Raw genomic sequence first — 20,039 nt, forward strand, 5'->3', positions numbered from 1 at the left:
TACTCTATTTAGTGTTCTTTGCAGTCTCACTTGCTAGTTTAGCTTTGGTACAACGTTTCGTTCGATAAAGATGCCAATATAACAAGTTATGTTTGAAAATGCACAAAACATGAAAAGGTCATCTATGGACAGAATTGAGCATTCTTAAAGCATCAAAGTGGACCGTTGTACTCTATTTAGTGTTCTTAGAGGTCTAACTTGCTAGTTTAGCTTTCGTACAACGTTTCGTTAGGTAAAGATGCAAATAGACCAAGCTATGCTTAAAATTGCACAAAACCTTAAAAGGTCATCTATGAACAGAATTGAGCATTCCTAAAGCATCAAAGTGGACCGTTGTACTCTATTTAGTGTCGTTAGAAGTGTAACTTGCTAGTTTAGCTTTTGTAAAACGTTTTGTTCGATGAAGATGCAAATAAAACAAGTTCTGTTTGAAAATGCACAAAACTTGAAAAGCTCGTCTATGGGCAGAATTGAGCATTCCCAAAGCATCAAAGTGGACCGTTGCACTCTATTTAGTATTCTTAGTAGTCTAACTTGCTAGTTTACCTTTCTTACAACATTTCGTTAGCTAAAGATGCCACCATGCCAACTTATGCTGGAAAATGCACAAAACCTTAAAAGCTCATCTATGGATAGAATTGGGCATTCCCAAAGCATCAGAGGGGCCCGTTGTACTCTATTTAGTGTTCTTTGCAGTCTAACCTGCTAGTTTAGCTTTGGTACAACGTTTCGTTCGATAAAGATGCCAATAAAACAAGTTATGTTTGAAAATGCACAAAACATGAAAAGGTCGTCTATGGATAGAATTGAACATTCGTATAGCATCAAAGTGGACCGTTGTACTCTATTTAGTGTTCTTAGAGGTCTAACTTGCTAGTTTAGCTCTCGTACAAAGTTTCGTTCGGTAAAGATGCCAATAGACCAAGTTATGTTTGAAAATGCACAAAACTTGAAAAGCTCGTCTATGGGCAGAATTGAGCATTCCCAAAGCATCAAAGTGGACCGTTGCACTCTATTTAATATTCTTAGTTGTCTAACTTGCTATTTTACCTTTCTTACAACATTTCGTTAGCTAAAGATGCCACTAGGACAAGTCATGCTTGAAAATGCACAAAACCTTAAAAGCTCATCTATGTACAGAATTGGGCATTGCCATAGCATCAAAGGGGACCGTTGTACTCTATTTAGTGTTCTTTGCAGTCTCACTTGCTAGTTTAGCTTTGGTACAACGTTTCGTTCGATAAAGATGCCAATATAACAAGTTATGTTTGATAATGCACAAAACATGAAAAGGTCATCTATGGACAGAATTGAGCATTCTTAAAGCATCAAAGTGGACCGTTGTACTCTATTTAGTGTTCTTAGAGGTCTAACTTGCTAGTTTAGCTTTCGTACAACGTTTCGTTAGGTAAAGATGCAAATAGACCAAGCTATGCTTAAAATTGCACAAAACCTTAAAAGGTCATCTATGAACAGAATTGAGCATTCCTAAAGCATCAAAGTGGACCGTTGTACTCTATTTAGTGTCGTTAGAAGTGTAACTTGCTAGTTTAGCTTTTGTAAAACGTTTTGTTCGATGAAGATGCAAATAAAACAAGTTCTGTTTGAAAATGCACAAAACTTGAAAAGCTCGTCTATGGGCAGAATTGAGCATTCCCAAAGCATCAAAGTGGACCGTTGCACTCTATTTAGTATTCTTAGTAGTCTAACTTGCTAGTTTACCTTTCTTACAACATTTCGTTAGCTAAAGATGCCACCATGCCAACTTATGCTGGAAAATGCACAAAACCTTAAAAGCTCATCTATGGATAGAATTGGGCATTCCCAAAGCATCAGAGGGGCCCGTTGTACTCTATTTAGTGTTCTTTGCAGTCTAACCTGCTAGTTTAGCTTTGGTACAACGTTTCGTTCGATAAAGATGCCAATAAAACAAGTTATGTTTGAAAATGCACAAAACATGAAAAGGTCGTCTATGGATAGAATTGAACATTCGTATAGCATCAAAGTGGACCGTTGTACTCTATTTAGTGTTCTTAGAGGTCTAACTTGCTAGTTTAGCTTTCGTACAAAGTTTCGTTCGGTAAAGATGCCAATAGACCAAGTTATGTTTGAAATTGCACAAAACATTAAAAGCTCATCTATGGACAGAATTGAGCATTCCCAAAGCATCAAAGTGGACCGTTGTACTCTATTTAGCTTTTGTAAAACGTTCTGTTCGATGAAGATGCAAATAAAACAAGTTATGTTTGAAAATGCACAAAACTTGAAAAGCTCGTCTATGGGCAGAATTGAGCATTCCAAAAGCATCAAATTGGACCGTTGCACTCTATTTAGTATTCTTAGTAGTCTAACTTGCTAGTTTACCTTTCTTACAACGTTTCATAAGCTAAAGATGCCACTAGGCCAAGTCATGCTTGAAATTGCACAAAACCTTAAGAGCTCATCTATGGACAGAATTGAGCATTCCCAAAGCATCAAAGTGGATCGTTGTACTCTATTTAGTGGTATTAGTAGTCTAACTTTCTAGTTTAGCATTCGTACAACGTTTCCTTAGGTAAAGATGCCAATAGACCATGTTATGTCTGAAATTGCTCAAAACTTGAAAAGTTTGTCTATGGACAGAATTGAGCATTCCTAAAGCATCAAAGTGGACCGTTGTACTCTATTTAGTGTTCTTAGAAGTCTAACTCTCTAGTTTAACTTTCGTACAACGTTCGTTGGGTAAAGATACCGATAGACCAAGTTATATTTGAAATTCACAAAACTTGAAAAGCTCGTGTATGGTTGGAATTGAGCATTCCCAAAGCATAAAAGTGAACCTTTGTACTCTATTTAGCGTTCTTAGCAGTCCAACTTGCTAGTTTAGCTTTCGTACACCGTTTCGTTAGGTAAAGATACCAGTAGACCAAGTTATGTTTCAAATTGCACAAAACTTGAAAAGTTTGTCTATGGACAGAATTGAGCATTCCTTAAGCATCAAAGTGGACCGTTGTAGTCTATTTAGTGTTCTTAGAAGTCTAACTTCGTAGTTTATCTTTCGTACAACGTTTCGTTAGGTAAAGATGCCAGTAGAACATGTTATACTTGAAGTTGCACAAAACCATAAAAGCTCGTCTATGGACAGAATTGAGCATTTCCAAAGCATCAAAGTGGACCGTTGTACTCTATTTAGTGTTCTTTGCAGTCTAACTTGTTAGTTTTGCTTTTGTGCAACCTTTTGTTCTATGAATATGCCAATAAAACAAGTTATGTTTGAAAATGCACAAAACTTGAAAAGCTCGTCTATAGAGAGAATTGAGTATTCATAAAGCATCAAAGGGGACCGTTGCACTCTATTTAGTGTTCTTAGAATTCTAACTTGCTAGTTTAGCATTCGTACAACGTTTCGTTAGGTAAAGACGCCATTAGACAAAGTTATGTTTGAACTTGCACAAAACCTGAAAAGCTCATCTATGGACACAATTGAGCATTCCCAAAGCATCAAAGTGGACCATTGTACTCTACTTAGTATTCTTAGCAGTCTAACATACGAGTTTAGCTTTTGTACAACGTTTCGTTTGGTAAAGATACAAGTAGACCAAGTTATGTTTCAAAATTGCACAAAACTTGAAAAGTTTATATATGGACAGAATTTAGCATTCCTTAAGCATCAAAGTGGACCGTTGTACTCTATTTAGTGTTCTTAGAAGTCTAACTTGTTGTCTAGCTTTCGTACAACGTTTCGTTAGGTAAAGATGCCAATAGACCATGTTATACTTGAAATTGCACAAAACCATAAAAGCTCATCTATGGACAGAATTGAGCATTTCCAACGCATCAAAGTGGACCGTCGTACTCTATTTAGTGTTCTTTGCAGTCTAACTTGCTAGTTTAGCTTTTGTACAACGTTTCGTTGTATAAAGATGCCAATAAAGCAAGTTATGTTTGAAAATGCACAAAACTTGAAAAGCTCGTCTGTAGAGAGAATTGAGCATTCGTAAAGCATCAAAGTGGACCGTTGCACTCTATTTAGTGTTCTTAGAAGTCTAACTTGGTAGTTTAGCTTTCGTACAACGTTTCGTTAGGTAAAGATTCCAATAGACCAAGTTATGCTTGAAAATGCACAAAACTTTAAAAGCTCATCTATGGACAGAATTGAGCATTCCCAAAGCATCAAAGTGGATTGTTGTACTCTATTTAGTGGTCTTAGTAGTCTAACTTTCTAGTTTGGCATTCGTACAACGTTTCGTTAGGTAAAGATGCCAATAGACTATGTTATGTTTGAAATTGCCCAAAACTTGAAAAGTTTGTCTATGGACAGAATTGAGCATTCCTAAAGCATCAAAGTGGACCGTTGTACTCTATTTAGTGTTCTTAGAAGTCTAACTTTATAGTTTAACTTTCGTACAACGTTTCGTTGGGTAAAGATACCAATAGACCAAGTTATATTTGAAATTCACAAAACTTGAAAAGCTCGTGTATTGTTGGAATTGAGCATTACCAAAGCATCAAAGTGGACCGTTGTACTTTATTTAGTGTTCTTATCAGTCTAACATGCAAGTTTAGCTTTCGTACAACGTTTCGTTAGGTAAAGATTCCAATAGAACATGTTTTCTTTGAAATTGTCGAAAACTTGAAAAGCTCATCTATGGACAGAATTGAGCATTCCCAAAGCTTCAGAGCAGACCGTTGTACTCTATTTAGTGTTCTTTTAAGTCTAACTTGCTAGTTTAGCTTTCATACAACATTTCGGTCGATAAAGATGCAAATAGACCATGTTACGTTTGAAAATGCACAAAACTTGAAAAGCTCGTCTATGGACAGAATTGAGCATTCCCTAAGCATCAAAGTGGACCGTTGTACTCTATTTAGTGTTCTTAGAAGTCTAACTTTCTAGTTTAGCTTTCTACAACATTTCGGAAGGTAAAGATGACAATAGACCAAGTTATATTTGAACTTGCACAAAACCTGAAAAGCTATTCTATGGACAAAATTGGGCATTCCCAAAGCATCCAAGTTGATCGTTGTACTCTATTTAGTGGTCTTAGTAGTCTAACTTGCTAGTTTAGCATTCGTACAATGTTTCGTTAGGTAAAGATGCCAATAGACCAAGTTATGTTTGAAGTTGCACAAAACTTGAAAAGTTTGTCTATGGACAGAATTGAGCATTCCTCAAGCATCAAAGTGGACCATTGTACTCTATTTAGTGTTCTTAGAAGTCTAACTTGCTAGTTTAACTTTCGTACAACGTTTCGTTGGGTAAAGATACCAATAAACCAAGTTATATTTGAAATTACACAAAACTTGAAAAGCTCGTGTGTGGATGGAATTGAGCTTTCCCAAAGCATCAATGTGAACCGTTGTACTCTATTTAGTGTTCTTAGCAGTCAAACTTGCTAGTTTTGCTTTCGTACAACGTTTCGTTAGGTAAAGATGCCAATAGACCAAGTTATGCTTGAAATTGCACAAAACCTTAAAAGCTCGTCTATGGATAGAATTGAGCATTCCCAAAGTATCAAAGTGGACTGGTGTGCTCCATTTATTGTTCTTAGAAGTCTAACTTGCTAGTTTAGCTTTTGTACAACGTTTCGTTAGGTAAAGATGCCAATAGACCAAGTTATGTTTGAAATTGCAGATAACTTGAAAAGCTCATCTATGGACATAATTGAGCCTTACCAAAGCATCAAAGTGGACCGTTGCACTCTATTTAGTGTTCTTAGATGTCTACCTTACTAGTTTAGCTTTCATACAACGTTTCGTTCGATAAAGATGCAAATCGACCATGTTATGTTTGAAAATGCACAAAACTTAAAAAGCTCGTCTATGGACAGAATTGAGTATTCCCAAAGCATAAAAGTGAACCGCTGTACTCTATCTAGTGTTCTCAAAAGTCTAACGTGCTAGTTTAGTTTTCGTACAACATTCCGTAAGGTAAAGATGCCAATAGACCAAGTTATGTTTGAAATTGCACAAAACTTGAAAAGTTTATCTATGGACAGATTTGAGCATTCCTAAAGCATCAAAGTGGACCGAGGTACTCTATTTAGTGTTCTTAGAAGTCTAACTTGCTAGTTTAACTTTCGTACACTGTTTCGTTAGGTAATGATACCAATAAACCAAGTTATATTTGAAATTACACAAAACTTGATAAGCTCATGTATGGTTGGAATTGAGCATTCCCTAAGCATCAAAGTTGACCGTTGTACTCTATTTAGTGTTCTTAGCAGTCCAACTTGCTAGTTAAGCTTTCGCACAACGTTTCGTTAGGTAAAGATGCCAATAGACCAAGTTATGTTTGAAATTACATGAAACTTGAAAAGCTCGTATATGGACTGAATCGAGCATTCGTAAAGCATCAAAGTGGACCGTCCTACTCTATTTAGTTTTTTTAGAAGTCTAAATTGCTAGTTCAGCTTTCGTACAACATTTCGTTAGGTAAAGTTGCCAATAGACCAAGTTATGTTTGAAATTGCACAAAACCTTAAAAGCTCGTCTATGGACAGAATTGATCGTTCCCAAAGCATCAAAGTGGACCGTTGTAGTCCATTTAGTGTTCGTAGAGGTCCAACTTGCTTGTTTAGCTTTCGTACAACGTTTTGTTAGGTAAAGATGCCAATAGACCAAGTTATGTTTGAAATTGCACAAAACTTAAAAAGTTTGTCCATGGACAGAATTGAGCATTTCTATAGCATCAAAGTGGACCATTGTACTCTATCTAGTGTTCTTAGAAGTATAATTTGCAAGTTTAACTTTCGTACAACGTTTCGTTAGGTAAAGATCCCAATAGACCAAGTTATATTTGAAATTACACAACACTTGAAAAGCTCATGTATGGTTGGAATTGAGCATTCCCAAAGCATCAAAGTGGTTGGTTGTACTCTATTCATGTTCTTAGCAGTCCAACTTGCTAGTTTAGCTTTCGTACAACGTTTCGTTAGGCAAAGATGCCAATAGACCAAGTATTGTTTGAAATTGCATAAAACTTGAAAAGCTCGTCTGTGGACTGAATTCAGCATTCGTAAATCATCAAAGTGGACCATCATACTCTATTTAGTGTTTTTAGATGTCTAAATTGCTAGTTCAGCTATCGTACAACGTTTCGTTAGGTAAAGATGCCAATAGACCAAGTTATGCTTGAAATTGCGCAAAACCTTAAAAGCTCATCTATGGACAGAATTGAGCATTCCCAAAGCATCAAAGTGGACCGTTGTACTCTATTTAGTATTCTTAGTAGTCTAACATGCGAGTTTAGCTTTCGTATAACGTTTCGTTAGGTAAAGATACCAATAGACCAAGTTATGTTTCAAATTGCACAAAACTTGAAAAGTTTTTCTATGGACAGAATTGAGCATTCCTAAAGCATCAAAGTGGACCGTTGTACTCTATTTAGTGTCGTTAGAAGTGTAACTTGCTTGTTTAGCTTTTGTACAACGTTTCGTTCGATGAAGATGCAAATAAAACAAATTATGTTTGAAAATGCACAAAACTTGAAAAGCTCGTCCATGGACAGAATTGAGCATTCCCAAATCATCAAAGTGGACCGTTGCACTCTATTTAGTATTCTCAGTAGTCTAACTTGCTAGTTTACCTTTCTTACAACGTTTCGTTAGCTAAAGATGCCACTAGGCATAGTCATGCTTGAAATTGCACAAAACCTTAAAAGCTCATCCATGGACAAAATTGGGCATTACCAAAGCATCAAAGGGGATCTTTGTACTCCATTTAGTGTTCTTTACAGTCTAACTTGCTAGTTTAGCTTTCGTACAACGTTTCGTTCGATAAAGATGCCAATAAAACAAGTTCTGTTCGAAAATGCACAAAACATGAAAAGGACGTCTATGGACAGAATTGAGCATTCGTATAGCATCAAAGTGGACAGTTGTACTCTATTTAGTGTTCTTAGAGGTCTAACTTGCTAGTTTAGCTTTCGTACAACGTTTCGTTAGGTAAAGATGTCAATAGACCAAGTTATGCTTGAAAGTGCGCAAAACCTTAAAAGCTCATCTGTGGATAGAACTGAGCATTCCCAAAGCATCAAAGTGGACCGTTGTACTCTATTTAGTGTTCTTAGACGCCTAACTTGCTAGTTTAGCTTTCGTACAACGTTTCGTTAGGTAAAGATACCAGTATACCAAGTTATGTTTCAAATTGCACAAAACTTGAAAAGTTTGTCTATGGACAGAATTGAGCATTCCTAAAGCATCAAAGTGGACCGTTGAACTCTATTTAGCGTTCTTAGAAGTCTAACTTGCTAGTTTAGCTTTCGTACAACGTTTCGTTAGGTAAAGATGCCAATAGACCAAGTTATGCTTGAAATTGTGCAAAACCTTAAAAGCTCATCTATGGACAGAATTGAGCATTCCCAAAGCATCAAAGTGGACCGTTGTACTCTATTTAGTATTCTTAGTAGTCTAACATGCGAGTTTAGCTTTCGTATAACGTTTCGATAGGTAAAGATACCAATAGACCAAGTTATGTTTCAAATTGCACAAAACTTGAAAAGTTTTTCTATGGACAGAATTGAGCATTCCTAAAGCATCAAAGTGGACCGTTGTACTCTATTTAGTGTCGTTAGAAGTGTAACTTGCTTGTTTAGCTTTTGTACAACGTTTCGTTCGATGAAGATGCACAGAAAACAAATTATGTTTGAAAATGCACAAATCTTGAAAAGCTCGTCCATGGACAGAATTGAGCATTCCCAAAGCATCAAAGTGGACCGTTGCACTCTATTTAGTATTCTCAGTAGTCTAACTTGCTAGTTTACCTTTCTTACAACGTTTCGTTAGCTAAAGATGCCACTAGGCATAGTCATGCTTGAAATTGCACAAAACCTTAAAAGCTCATCCATGGACAAAATTGGGCATTACCAAAGCATCAAAGGGGATCTTTGTACTCCATTTAGTGTTATTTACAGTCTAACTTGCTAGTTTAGCTTTCGTACAACGTTTCGTTCGATAAAGATGCCAATAAAACAAGTTCTGTTCGAAAATGCACAAAACATGAAAAGGTCGTCTATGGACAGAATTGAGCATTCGTATAGCATCAAAGTGGACAGTTGTACTCTATTTAGTGTTCTTAGAGGTCTAACTTGGTAGTTTAGCTTTCGTACAACGTTTCGTTAGGTAAAGATGTCAATAGACCAAGTTATGCTTGAAAGTGCGCAAAACCTTAAAAGCTCATCTGTGGATAGAACTGAGCATTCCCAAAGCATCAAAGTGGACCATTCTACTCTATTTAGTGTTCTTAGACGCCTAACTTGCTAGTTTAGCTTTCGTACAACGTTTCGTTAGGTAAAGATACCAGTAGACCAAGTTATGTTTCAAATTGCACAAAACTTGAAAAGTTTGTCTATGGACAGAATTGAGCATTCCTAAAGCATCAAAGTGGACCGTTGAACTCTATTTAGCGTTCTTAGAAGTCTAACTTGCTAGTTTAGCTTTCGTACAACGTTTCGTTAGTTAAAGATGTCAATAGACCAAGTTATGCTTGAAAGTGCGCAAAACCTTAAAAGCTCATCTGTGGATAGAACTGAGCATTCCCAAAGCATCAAAGTGGACCGTTGTACTCTATTTAGTGTTCTTAGACGCCTAACTTGCTAGTTTAGCATTCGTACAACGTTTCGTTAGGTAAAGATACCAGTATACCAAGTTATGTTTCAAATTGCACAAAACTTGAAAAGTTTGTCTATGGACAGAATTGAGCATTCCTAAAGCATCAAAGTGGACCGTTGAACTCTATTTAGCGTTCTTAGAAGTCTAACTTGCTAGTTTAGCTTTCGTACAACGTTTCGTTAGGTAAAGATGCCAATAGACCAAGTTATGCTTGAAATTGTGCAAAACCTTAAAAGCTCATCTATGGACAGAATTGAGCATTCCCAAAGCATCAAAGTGGACCGTTGTACTCTATTTAGTATTCTTAGTAGTCTAACATGCGAGTTTAGCTTTCGTATAACGTTTCGATAGGTAAAGATACCAATAGACCAAGTTATGTTTCAAATTGCACAAAACTTGAAAAGTTTTTCTATGGACAGAATTGAGCATTCCTAAAGCATCAAAGTGGACCGTTGTACTCTATTTAGTGTCGTTAGAAGTGTAACTTGCTTGTTTAGCTTTTGTACAACGTTTCGTTCGATGAAGATGCACAGAAAACAAATTATGTTTGAAAATGCACAAATCTTGAAAAGCTCGTCCATGGACAGAATTGAGCATTCCCAAAGCATCAAAGTGGACCGTTGCACTCTATTTAGTATTCTCAGTAGTCTAACTTGCTAGTTTACCTTTCTTACAACGTTTCGGTAGCTAAAGATGCCACTAGGCATAGTCATGCTTGAAATTGCACAAAACCTTAAAAGCTCATCCATGGACAAAATTGGGCATTACCAAAGCATCAAAGGGGATCTTTGTACTCCATTTAGTGTTCTTTACAGTCTAACTTGCTAGTTTAGCTTTCGTACAACGTTTCGTTAGTTAAAGATGTCAATAGACCAAGTTATGCTTGAAAGTGCGCAAAACCTTAAAAGCTCATCTGTGGATAGAACTGAGCATTCCCAAAGCATCAAAGTGGACCGTTGTACTCTATTTAGTGTTCTTAGACGCCTAACTTGCTAGTTTAGCTTTCGTACAACGTTTCGTTAGGTAAAGATACCAGTATACCAAGTTATGTTTCAAATTGCACAAAACTTGAAAAGTTTGTCTATGGACAGAATTGAGCATTCCTAAAGCATCAAAGTGGACCGTTGAACTCTATTTAGCGTTCTTAGAAGTCTAACTTGCTAGTTTAGCTTTCGTACAACGTTTCGTTAGGTAAAGATGCCAATAGACCAAGTTATGCTTGAAATTGTGCAAAACCTTAAAAGCTCATCTATGGACAGAATTGAGCATTCCCAAAGCATCAAAGTGGACCGTTGTACTCTATTTAGTATTCTTAGTAGTCTAACATGCGAGTTTAGCTTTCGTATAACGTTTCGATAGGTAAAGATACCAATAGACCAAGTTATGTTTCAAATTGCACAAAACTTGAAAAGTTTTTCTATGGACAGAATTGAGCATTCCTAAAGCATCAAAGTGGACCGTTGTACTCTATTTAGTGTCGTTAGAAGTGTAACTTGCTTGTTTAGCTTTTGTACAACGTTTCGTTCGATGAAGATGCACAGAAAACAAATTATGTTTGAAAATGCACAAATCTTGAAAAGCTCGTCCATGGACAGAATTGAGCATTCCCAAAGCATCAAAGTGGACCGTTGCACTCTATTTAGTATTCTCAGTAGTCTAACTTGCTAGTTTACCTTTCTTACAACGTTTCGGTAGCTAAAGATGCCACTAGGCATAGTCATGCTTGAAATTGCACAAAACCTTAAAAGCTCATCCATGGACAAAATTGGGCATTACCAAAGCATCAAAGGGGATCTTTGTACTCCATTTAGTGTTCTTTACAGTCTAACTTGCTAGTTTAGCTTTCGTACAACGTTTCGTTCGATAAAGATGCCAATAAGACAAGTTCTGTTCGAAAATGCACAAAACATGAAAAGGTCGTCTATGGACAGAATTGAGCATTCGTATAGCATCAAAGTGGACAGTTGTACTCTATTTAGTGTTCTTAGCGGTCTAACTTGCTAGTTTAGCTTTCGTACAACGTTTCGTTAGGTAAAGATGTCAATAGACCAAGTTATGCTTGAAAGTGCGCAAAACCTTAAAAGCTCATCTGTGGATACAACTGAGCATTCCCAAAGCATCAAAGTGGACCGTTGTACTCTATTTAGTGTTCTTAGACGCCTAACTTGCTAGTTTAGCTTTCGTACAATGTTTCGTTCGGTAAAGATACCAGTAGACCAAGTTATGTTTCAAATTGCACAAAACTTGAAAAGTTTGTCTATGGACAGAATTGAGCATTCCTAAAGCATCAAAGTGGACCGTTGAATTCTATTCAGCGTTCTTAGAAGTCTAACTTGCTAGTTTGGCTTTCGTACAACGTTTCGTTAGTTAAAGATGTCAATAGACCAAGTTATGCTTGAAAGTGCGCAAAACCTTACAAGCTCATCTGTGGATAGAACTGAGCATTCCCAAAGCATCAAAGTGGACAGTTGTACTCTATTTAGTGTTCTTAGACGCCTAACTTGCTAGTTTAGCTTTCGTACAACGTTTCGTTAGGTAAAGATACCAGTATACCAAGTTATGTTTCAAATTGCACAAAACTTGAAAAGTTTGTCTATGGACAGAATTGAGCATTCCTAAAGCATGAAAGTGGACCGTTGTACTCTATTTAGTGTCGTTAGAAGTGTAACTTGCTTGTTTAGCTTTTGTACGATGTTTCGTTCGATGAAGATGCAAATAAAACAAATTATGTTTGAAAATGCACAAAACTTGAAAAGCTCGTCTATGGACAGAATTGAGCATTCCCAAAGCATCAAAGTGGACCGTTGCACTCTATTTAGTATTATTAGTAGTCTAACTTGCTCGTTTACCTTTCTTACAACGTTTCGTTAGCTAAAGATGCCACAAGGCCAAGTCATGCTTGAAATTGCACAAAACCTTAAAAGCTTATCTATGGACAGAATTGGGCATTCCCAAAGGATCAAAGAGGACCGTTGTACTCCATTTAGTGTTCTTTGCAGTCTAACTTGTTAGTTTAGCTTTCGAACAACGTTTCGTTCGATAAAGATGCCAATAAAACAAGTTACGTTCGAAAATGCACAAAACATGAAAAGGTCGTCTATGGAAAGAATTGAGCATTCGTATAGCATTAAAGTGGACCGTTGTACTCTATTTAGTGTTCTTAGAGGTCTAACTTGCTAGTTTAGCCTTCGTACAACGTTTCGTTAGGTAAAGATGCCAATAGACCAAGTTATGCTTCGAATTGCACAAAACTTTAAAAGCTCATCTTTGGAAAGAATTGAGCATTCCCAAATCATCAAAGTGGACCGTTGTACTCTATTTAGTGTTCTTAGCTGCCTAACTTGCTAGTTTAGCTTTCGTGCAACGTTTCGTTAGGTAAGTATACCAGTAGACCAAGTTATGTTTCAAATTGCATAAAACTTGAAAAGTTTGTCTATCGACAGAATTGAGCATTCCTAAAGCGTCAAAGTTGATCGTTGTACTCTATTTAGTGTTCTTAGAAGTCTAACTTGCTAGTTTAGCTTTCGTACAACGTTTCGTTTGGTAAAGATGTCAATAGACCAAGTTATGCTTGAAAGTGCGCAAAATCTTAAAAGCTCATATGTGGATAGAATTGACCATTCCCAAAGCATCAAAGTGGACCGTTGTACTCTATTTAGTGTTCCTAGACGCCTAACTTGCTAGTTTAGCTTCCGTACAACGTTTCGTTAGGTAAAGAGACCAGTAGACCAAGTTATGTTTCAAATTGTACAAAACTTGAAAAGTTTGTCTATGGACAGAATTGAGCATTCCTAAAGCATCAAAGTGGACCGTTGTACTCTATTTAGTGTTCTTAGAAGTCTAAGTTGCTAGTTTAGCTTTCGTACAATATTTCGTTAGGTAAAGATTCCAATAGACCAAGTTATGCTTGGAATTGCACAAAACCGTAAAAGCTCATCTATGGACAGAATTGAGCATTCCAAAATCATCAAAGTGGACCGTTGTACTCTATTTAGTGTTCTTAGCTGCCTAACTTGCTAGTTTAGCTTTCGTACAACGTTTCGTTAGGTAAGTATACCAGTAGACCAAGTTATGTTTCAAATTGCATAAAACTTGAAAAGTTTGTCTATCGACAGAATTGAGCATTCCTAAAGCGTCAAAGTAGATCGTTGTACTCTATTTAGTGTTCTTAGAAGTCTAACTTGCTAGTTTAGCTTTCGTACAACGTTTCGTTTGGTAAAGATGTCAATAGACCAAGTTATGCTTGAAAGTGCGCAAAACCTTAAAAGCTCATATGTTGATAGAATTGAGCATTCCCAAAGCATCAAAGTGGACCGTTGTATTCTATTTAGTGTTCCTAGACGCCTAACTTGCTAGTTTAGCTTTCGTACAACGTTTCGTTAGGTAAAGATACCAGTAGACCAAGTTATGTTTCAAATTGTACAAAACTTGAAAAGTTTGTCTATGGACAGAATTGAGCATTCCTAAAGCATCAAAGTGGACCGTTGTACTCTATTTAGTGTTCTTAGAAGTCTAAGTTGCTAGTTTAGCTTTCGTACAATATTTCGTTAGGTAAAGATTCCAATAGACCAAGTTATGCTTGGAATTGCACAAAACCTTAAAAGCTCATCTATGGACAGAATTGAGCATTCCCAAATCATCAAAGTGAACCGTTGTACTCTATTTAGTGTTCTTAGCTGCCTAACTTGCTAGTTTAGCTTTCGTACAACGTTTCGTTAGGTAAGTATACCAGTAGACCAAGTTATGTTTCAAATTGCATAAAAGTTGAAAAGTTTTTCTATCGACAGAATTGAGCATTCCTAAAGCGTCAAAGTAGATCGTTTACTCTATTTAGTGTTCTTAGAAGTCTAACTTGCTAGTTTAGCTTTCGTACAACATTTCGTTAGGTAAAGGTTCCAATAGACCAAGTTATCCTTGAAATTGCACAAAACCTTAAAAGGTCAACTATGGACAGAATTGAGCATTCCCAAAGCATCAAAGTTGACCGTTGTACTCTATTGGTGTTCTTAGCAGTCTAACTTGCTAGTTTAGCTTTTGTAGAATGTTTCGTTCTATAAAGATGCCAAGAAAACAAGTAATGTTTGAAAATGCACAAAACTTGAAACGCTCGTCTATGGACAAAATTGAGCATTCGTAAAGCATCAAAGTGGACCGTTGCACTCTATTTAGTGTTCTTAGAAGTCTAACTTTCTATTTTAGCTTTCGTACAACGTTTCGTTAGCTAGAGATGCCAATAGGCCAAGTCATGCTTGAAATTGCACATAACCTTAAAAGCTTATCTATGGACAGAATTAAGTATTGCCAAAGCATCAAAGGGGAGCGTTGTACTCTATTCAGTGTTCTTAGAGGTCTAACTTGCTAGTTTAGCTTTCGTACAACGTTTCGTTAGGTAAAGATGCGAATAGACCAAGTTATGCCTAAAATTGCACAAAACCTTAAAAGCTCATCTATGGACAGAATTGAGCATTCCCAAAGCATCAAAGTGGACCGTTGTACTCTATTAGTGTTCTTAGAAGTCTAATTCGCTAGTTTAGCTTTCGTACAACATTTCGTAAGGTAAAGATGCCAAGAGGCCAAGTTATGCTTGAAAGTGCACAAAACCTTAAAAGCTCATCCATGGACGGAATTGAGCATTCCCAAAGAATCAAAGTGGACCGTTGTACTCTATTTAGTGCTCTTAGCAAGATAACTTGCTAGTTTAGCTTTCGTACAACGTTTCGTTAGGTAAAGATACCAGTAGACCAAGTTATGTTTCAAATTGCACAGAACTTGAAAAGTTTGTCTATGGACAGAATTGAGCATTCCTTAAGCATCAAAGTGGATCGTTGTACTCTATTTAGTGTTCTTAGAAGTCTAACTTTCTAGTTTAGATTTCGTACAACGTTTCGTTAGGTAAAGATGCCAATAGACCAAGTTATGCTTGAAAGTGCACAAAACCTTAAAAGCTCATCCATGGACGGAATTGAGCATTCCCAAATCATCAAAAGTGGACCGTTGTACTCTATTTAGTGTTCTTAGCAGGCTAACTTGCTAGTTTAGCTTTCGTACAACGTGTCGTTAGGTAAAAATACCAGTAGACCAAGTTATGTTTCAAATTGCACAAAACTTGAAAAGTTTGTCTATAGACAGAATTGAGCATTCCTAAAGCATCAAAGTGGACCGTTGTACTCTATTTAGTGTCGTTAGAAGTGTAACTTGCTTGTTTAGCTTTTGTACAACGTTTCGTTCGATGAAGATGCAAATAAAACAAATTATGTTTGAAAATGTACAAAACTTGAAAAGCTCGTCTATGGACAGAATTGAGCATTCCCAAAGCATCAAAGTGGACCGTTGCACTCTATTTAGTAATCTTAGTAGTCTAACTTGCTAGTTTACCTTTCTTACAACGTTTCGTTAGCTAAAGATGCCACAAGGCCAAGTCATGCTTGAAATTGCACAAAACCTTAAAAGCTTATCTATGGACAGAATTGGGCATTCCCAAAGCATCAAAGAGGACCGTTGTACTCCATTTAGTGTTCTTTGCAGTCTAACTTGCTAGTTTAGCTTTCGAACAACGTTTCGTTCGATAAAGATGCTAATAAAACAAGTTATGTTCGAAAATGCACAAAACATGAAAAGGTCGTCTATGGACAGAATTGAGCATTTGTATAGCATTAAAGTGGACCGTTGTACTCTATTTCGTGTTCTTAGAGGTCTAACTTGCTAGTTTAGCTTTCGTACAACGTTTCGTTAGGTAAAGATGCCAATAGACCAAGTTATGCTTGGAATTGCACAAAACCTTAAAAGCTCATCTATGGACAGAATTGAGCATTCCCAAATCATCAAAGTGGACCGTTGTACTCTATTTAGTGTTCTTAGCTCCCTAACTTGCTAGTTTAGCTTTCGTACAACGTTTCGTTAGGTAAGTATACCAGTAGACCAAGTTATGTTTCAAATTGCATAAAACTTGAAAAGTTTGTCTATCGACAGAATTGAGCATTCCTAAAGCGTCAAAGTAGATCGTTGTACTCTATTTAGTGTTTTAGAAGTCTAACTTGCTAGTTTAGCTTTCGTACAACGTTTCGTTTGGTAAAGATGTCAATAAACCAAGTTATGCTTGAAAGTGCGCAAAACTTTTAATGCTCATCTGTGGATAGAATTGAGCATTCCCAAAGCATCAAAGTGGACCGTTGTACTCTATTTAGTGTTCCTAGACGCCTAACTTGCTACTTTAGCTTTCGTACAACGTTTCGTTAGGTAAAGATACCAGTAGACCAAGTTATGTTTCAAATTGTACAAAACTTGAAAAGTTTGTCTATGGACAGAATTGAGCATTCCTAAAGCATCAAAGTGGACCGTTGTACTCTATTTAGTGTTCTTAGAAGTCTAAGTTGCTAGTTTAGCTTTCGTACAATATTTCGTTAGGTAAAGATTCCAATAGACCAAGTTATGCTTGGAATTGCACAAAACCTTAAAAGCTCATCTATGGACAAAATTGAGCATTCCCAAATCATCAAAGTGGACCGTTGTACTCTATTTAGTGTTCTTAGACGCCTAACTTGCTAGTTTAGCTTTCGTACAACGTTTCGTTAGGTAAAGATACCAGCAGACCAAGTTATGTTTCAAATTGCACAAAACTTGAAAAGTTGGTCTATGGACAGAATTGAGCATTCGTAAAGCATCAAAGTGGACCGTTGCACTCTATTTAGTGTTCTTAGAAGTCTAACTTTCTATTTTAGCTTTCGTACAACGTTTCGTTAGCTAGAGACGCCAATAGGCCAAGTCATGCTTGAAATTGCACAAAACCTTAAAAGCTTATCTATGGACGGAATTAAGTATTCCCAAAGCATCAAAGAGGACCGTTGTACTCTATTTATCGTCCTTAGAGATCTAACTTGCTAGTTTAGCTTCGGTACAACGTTTCGTTCGATAAAGATGCTAATAAAACAAGTTATGTTCGAAAATGCACAAAACATGAAAAGGTCGTCTATGGACAGAATTGAGCATTTGTATAGCATTAAAGTGGACCGTTGTACTCTATTTCGTGTTCTTAGAGGTCTAACTTGCTAGTTTAGCTTTCGTACAACGTTTCGTTAGGTAAAGATGCCAATAGACCAAGTTATGCTTGGAATTGCACAAAACCTTAAAAGCTCATCTATGGACAGAATTGAGCATTCCCAAATCATCAAAGTGGACCGTTGTACTCTATTTAGTGTTCTTAGCTCCCTAACTTGCTAGTTTAGCTTTCGTACAACGTTTCGTTAGGTAAGTATACCAGTAGACCAAGTTATGTTTCAAATTGCATAAAACTTGAAAAGTTTGTCTATCGACAGAATTGAGCATTCCTAAAGCGTCAAAGTAGATCGTTGTACTCTATTTAGTGTTCTTAGAAGTCTAACTTGCTAGTTTAGCTTTCGTACAACGTTTCGTTTGGTAAAGATGTCAATAAACCAAGTTATGCTTGAAAGTGCGCAAAACTTTTAAAGCTCATCTGTGGATAGAATTGAGCATTCCCAAAGCATCAAAGTGGACCGTTGTACTCTATTTAGTGTTCCTAGACGCCGAACTTGCTACTTTAGCTTTCGTACAACGTTTCGTTAGGTAAAGATACCAGTAGACCAAGTTATGTTTCAAATTGTACAAAACTTGAAAAGTTTGTCTATGGACAGAATTGAGCATTCCTAAAGCATCAAAGTGGACCGTTGTACTCTATTTAGTGTTCTTAGAAGTCTAAGTTGCTAGTTTAGCTTTCGTACAATATTTCGTTAGGTAAAGATTCCAATAGACCAAGTTATGCTTGGAATTGCACAAAACCTTAAAAGCTCATCTATGGACAAAATTGAGCATTCCCAAATCATCAAAGTGGACCGTTGTACTCTATTTAGTGTTCTTAGACGCCTAACTTGCTAGTTTAGCTTTCGTACAACGTTTCGTTAGGTAAAGATACCAGCAGACCAAGTTATGTTTCAAATTGCACAAAACTTGAAAAGTTGGTCTATGGACAGAATTGAGCATTCGTAAAGCATCAAAGTGGACCGTTGCACTCTATTTAGTGTTCTTAGAAGTCTAACTTTCTATTTTAGCTTTCGTACAACGTTTCGTTAGCTAGAGACGCCAATAGGCCAAGTCATGCTTGAAATTGCACAAAACCTTAAAAGCTTATCTATGGACGGAATTAAGTATTCCCAAAGCATCAAAGAGGACCGTTGTACTCTATTTATCGTCCTTAGAGATCTAACTTGCTAGTTTAGCTTCGGTACAACGTTTCGTTCGATAAAGATGCCAATAAAACAAGTTATGTTTGAAAATGCACAAAACATGAAAAGGTCATCTATGGACTGAATTGAGCATTCCTAAAGCATCAAAGTGGACCGTTGTACTCTATTTCGTGTTATTAGAGGTCTAACTTGCTAGTTTAGCTTTCGTACAACGTTTCGTTAGGTAAAGATGCCAATAGACCAAGTTATGCTTAAAATTGCACAAAACCTTAAAAACTCATCTATGGACAAAATTGAGCATTCCCAAAGCATCAAAGTGTACCGTTGTACTCTATTTAGTGTTGTTAGCAGCCTAACTTGCTAGTTCAGCTTTCGTACAACGTTTCGTTAGGTAAATATACCAGTAAACCAAGTTATGTTTCAAATTGCACAGAACTTGAAAAGTTTGTCTATGGACAGAATTGAGCATTCCTAAAGCATCAAAGTGGATCGTTGTACTCTATTTAGTGTTCTTAGAAGTCTAACTTGCTAGTTTAGATTTCGTACAACGTTTCGTTAGGTAAAGATGCCAATAGACCAAGTTATGCTTGAAAGTGCACAAAACCTTAAAAGCTCATCCATGGATGGAATTGAGCATTCCCAAAGCATCAAAGTGGACCGTTGTACTCTATTTAGTGTTCTTAGCTGCCTAACTTGCTAGTTTAGCTTTCGTACATTGATTCGTTAGGTAAAGATATCAGTAGACCAAGTTATGTTTCAAATTGCACAAAACTTGAAAAGTTTGTCTATGGACAGAATTGAGCATTTCTAAAGCATCAAAGTGGACCATTGTACTCTATTTAGTGTTCTTAGAAGTCTAACTTGCTAGTTTAGCTTTCGTACAACATTTCGTTAGGTAAAGATTCCAATAGACCAAGTTATGCTTGAAATTGCACAAAACCTTAAAAGCTCATCTATTGACAGAATTGAGCATTCCTAAAGCATCAAAGTGGACCATTGTACTCTATTGGTGTTCTTAGCAGTCTAACTTGCTAGTTTAGCTTTTGTACAATTTTTCGTTCTATAAAGATGCCAATAAAAGAAGTTATGTTTGAAAATGCACGAAACTTGAAAAGCTCATATATGGAAAAAATTGAGCATTCGTAAAGCATCAAAGTGAACCGTTGCACTCTATTTAGAGTTCTTAGAAGTCTAACTTGCTAGTTTAGCATTCGTACAGCGTTTCGTTAGGTAAATTGCACAAAACTTGAAA

This window comes from Tripterygium wilfordii, chromosome 7 (genome assembly GCF_013401445.1).
Source record: "Tripterygium wilfordii isolate XIE 37 chromosome 7, ASM1340144v1, whole genome shotgun sequence".
Lineage (NCBI taxonomy): Eukaryota > Viridiplantae > Streptophyta > Magnoliopsida > Celastrales > Celastraceae > Tripterygium > Tripterygium wilfordii.